At 36.9% G+C, this 4,193-nt stretch overlaps 1 pseudogene across 1 annotated transcript; it reads right to left on the bottom strand.

Moving 5' to 3' along the window:
• Window positions 1-390: 390 nt before the first annotated feature.
• On the bottom strand, window positions 391-1,540 carry LOC112616040 (annotated as a pseudogene). The gene has a single exon (XR_003117545.1). The product of XR_003117545.1 is annotated as a protein SET pseudogene (transcript).
• Between the last annotated feature and the right edge of the window lie 2,653 nt (window positions 1,541-4,193).

Genomic DNA, 4,193 nt, shown 5'->3' with positions numbered 1-4,193 from the left:
CTCAAGTCATCATTAGGAGAGAATTTATTTTTAAAAGTGTCATCTTAAACTGCAAGGATGTCTGTCAAATATCACAATTAAACATGCCAGAGGAGAAGCCGTGTTGTCAAAATGCCCCCTTAACCCATCCAGACATCTCAAACCCACCCTTTTCTGACCTTCTATGACCCCATTTTTTAAAGTCTTTTTTTTCTTTTTTTAAACAAGAGAAAGTAGACAGATACAAGTTGGTAAATGCTAACTGTCCATATTCACGTAGAGACATGCTGTACTCTCTAAGCCCAATATACAGAGAAAGGAGGGAAAAAAGCGAGAATTCTATGCACTACTACACAGGCACTTAGCACCCTCCAGCTTCCAGCAAAGTGAAGGGAGCAGGTTTTTCTTTTATCCCACAGAGCTCGGTGGTGTTGATTCCATACAGTTTTTGTTGAGACAGGAAGGGATAAAAATGAACTTCGAACAGAAAGGGGTAGAGACTCTTTTCCCATTGTATTGTGCTCAAGGTATTTCCCCCAAAATAAGTTGAGAACCATGGAGTAGAGAAAAGAGACCTCAAGAATAGGGCGACTGAGCACAAGAGGAAAAAAAAAAAAAAGACTGCAACTTGCTCCCAGGGACTGGAGAAAATTTAAAAAAAGGAAGGTTGGAATTCATCAGTGTTCTATTAGTTATCTTCTCCTTCATCCTCCTCTCTTTCCTCCCCTTCATCATCATCTTCATCTTCTTCACCTTCATCCTCATCCCCTTCTTCATCAATATCTTCTAATCTTTCCTCCTCTTAATCATCATCATCATCATCTTCTCCTTCTCCTTCTTCATCATCCATATCAGGAACCGAGTAGTACTGTAATGGGTTTGACCAAATATCATCTTTGATGACCTCTCCTAACGCATCAGCACCTGCATCAGAAAGGTCAGTAAACCAGGTAAAGAAGCTCTCTGGTTCCTCATGCTGCCTCTTCCTGCTGGCTTTATTCTGCTTTTGACTTGAACTTTTCGTCAAATCCTTTCCAGATTTCCATTTGATTTCGGTGCACTTTGAAGATGGATCACCACTCTCACTCAGATGAAATTCTTTGGAGAGAACTTTATTTTCAAAGTAAGGATTTTCATCAAAATAAAAATTTATTCTGTAACCTGATTTAATATCTTCAAATTCTGTCACTTCAACTCTGGTCAAATAATGCAGTGCCTCTTCGTCTTCCTCCCCAAACAGTGCAGACACTTGTGGATGGTTGACAAATGTTGTTACCCCAAAATTTGGGATTTTGGCTATCAATTCTGACCTCTTCTGAAAAAATGGTTGGTGGAGTTTGTTATATTTCTGTTCTACTTTCAAAATCTCCTCACTGGCTTGTTCATTAAGTCTGTCTATTTCATTTTGTACTTCATCAATGTGTTCAATTGCTTCTTGCTGTTCTTTTTCTCCCTTCTTCGGCAAGCCTGCAGAAGCCGGTGTCTCCTCCGGTCCCAGAGCAGGCGGTGGTCTTGGTTTCTTCTTTTGAGGCAGGAGTGAAGACTGCCCTTTAGGGGCCATGCTGTTCGGGAAGTCCTAGAACCAGACCACGAGTCTCCTCGCCCGTCCGGAAGCAGGCTGAATACTGGAAGATTTTTATTATTTTATTTTTATAGCTTTTTTATTTTTAATTTTTATGAGTACATAATGGGTGTATATATTTATGGGGCATATAAAATGTTTTGATAGGGGCATGCAATATGAAATAGTTAACCACTTCAAAGAGAATGGGGTATCCATTTCCTGAAGCATTTATCCTTTGAGTTACAAACAATCCAATTACACTCGTGAAGTTGTTGAAAAATGTACAATTAAGTTATTGTTGATTTTAGTCACCCTGTTGTACTATCAAATAGTAGGTCTTATTCATTCATTTGATGATAGAATTGAATTGCTAGTTGTGGAGTTTTGCATCTATATGATTGGGTTGTATTTATTTATTTATTTATTTATTTATTTATTTTGAGATGGAGTCTCACTCTGTCACCCAGACTGGAGTGCAGTGGCGGGATCTCGGCTCACTGCAACCTCCACCTCTCGCGTTCAAACAATTCTCCTGCCTCAGCTTCCCAAGTAGCTGGGACTACAGGTGCCCACCACCACACCCAGCTAATTTTTGTATTGTTAGTAGAGATGGGGTTTCACCATGTTGGCCAGGCTGATCTCAAACTCCTAACCTTGTGATCCTCTCACTTCAGTCTCCCAAAGTGCTGGGATTACGGGCGTGAGCCACCACACCCTTCCTGTCTGTATTTTTTTAAATGTGTCTTTGGTTTTGGTATCAAGGTAACACTGGCCTCATGGAAAGAGTTAGGGTGAATTCCCTTCTTGTCAATTTTTTGAAATAGTTTCAAGAGTTTTGGTTTTAGTTTTTCTTTGTATGTTTGGTAGAATTCAGTTCTGAATCCATTTGGTTGTGAGTTTTTTTTGTGGAAGAGTTTTTTTTATTACAGATTAAATCTCACTACTCATTATTGGTCAGTTCAAGAGATCTATTTATTTGTGGTACAATCATATGAAAAGGTTCTATGTTTCCAGGAATGTATCCATTTCCTCTAGGTTTTCTAGTTTGTGAGCTTATAGTTGTTCATAATAGTCTCTGAAGAACTTTTGTATTTCTGTGGTATCAGTTGTAATGTCTTCTTTCACATTTCTGATTGTGTTTATTTGGATCTACTCTCTTTTCTTGGTTAATCTGGTAATGGGTTTATCAATTTTGCTTATGTTATTGAAGAACCAATTTTTCATTTCAATCATCTTTTGTATTTTTTTTGTCTCAATTTGATTTAGTTCGTCTCTGACCTTTGTTATTTCTTTTCTTCTGCTAAATTTTGTGTTGATTTTTTTTTTCATGTTGTTCTAGTTCATTGAGGTGTGATGTTAGGTTAATTTGTAATCTTTTTACCTTTTTGATGTAGATATTTAATGCTGTAAACCTCCCTTATATTATTGCTTTTTCTGTATCCCAAAAGATTTGATAAGTCATTTTTTAAATTTATTTCAAACGTTTCTCTAATGTTTTTCATTTCTTCATTGACCCAGTTGTTACTGGAAAGGGGTCCCGATCCAGACCCCAAGACATTGTTCTTGAATCTCACACAGGAAACAATTCAGGGTGAGTCTGCAGTGCAAAGTAAATGCAACTTTATTAAGAGAGTGAAGTGGTGAAAGGACAGCTACTCCATAGACAAAGTAGGACGTTCCCGAAAGTAAGAGGAGGAACACATCCACCCTAGTTACAATGCTTGTGTGTGTGTGTGTGTGTATATATGACACAAATAGATCTTGGGGATATGTGTTCTGATGCAAGGGTTTGTGATAAAGGATTAATTTTCTTAATTACTACATTTTGCAAGAATCAATATTATTATCTTTAAAGCAAAATTAGGAATGCCCCTGTTCTCCAGATATGGGGATATCTGGACATGCCCAAGTCTGGGTCTGTTTCAGTAAACCTCATTAATTTGTTCCCTTAACAGTAAACATCTAGAGGCTAGGAATTTCTAATTTTCTGGGAATGCAGCCAAGCGAGTCTCAGCCTCATTTTCCTAGTCCTCACTCAAAATGGAGTCACTCTGGTTTGAAAGCCTCTGACACAATGATTGTGCAGGAGCATGCTATTTAATTTCTATGTATTTGTTTAATTCACAAAATTTCTCTTGGTATTCATTTCTAGCTTTATTTCACTGTGGTGTGAGAAGATACTTGATGGGGTTTTAATTTTTAAAATATATTGACTTGTTTTGTAGCCTAATATGTGATCTATCTTAGAAAATGTTACATGCACTGATAAAAATAATTTGTAGTCTGTAATTCTTGTGTAGAATGTTATGTAAGTGTCTGTTTAGTCCATTTGATCTAAGGTCTAATTTAAGTCCAATGTTTCTTTGTTAGTTTTCTGTCTCAGTGATCTATTCTGAGCTGTTAGTGGGATGTTGAAGTCACCGACTATTATTGTATTCCTTTCTATGTATTTTTTTTAGGTCCAGTAATATTTGTTTTGTAAATTTAGATACTTTAGTGTTAGGTACATGTATAGTTAGAACTGTTATATCCTCTTGCCGAATTGATCCCTTTATCATATAATGACGTTCATTGTCTTTTTTTAATTGTTTCTGATTTAAAGTCTACTTTAGCTGATGTAAGTATAGCTACTCCTGCTCACTTTTTGTTT

The sequence above is a fragment of the Theropithecus gelada genome, chromosome X (assembly GCF_003255815.1).
Source record: "Theropithecus gelada isolate Dixy chromosome X, Tgel_1.0, whole genome shotgun sequence".
NCBI lineage: Eukaryota > Metazoa > Chordata > Mammalia > Primates > Cercopithecidae > Theropithecus > Theropithecus gelada.
This window is presented reverse-complemented; position numbering and strand designations above follow the sequence as displayed.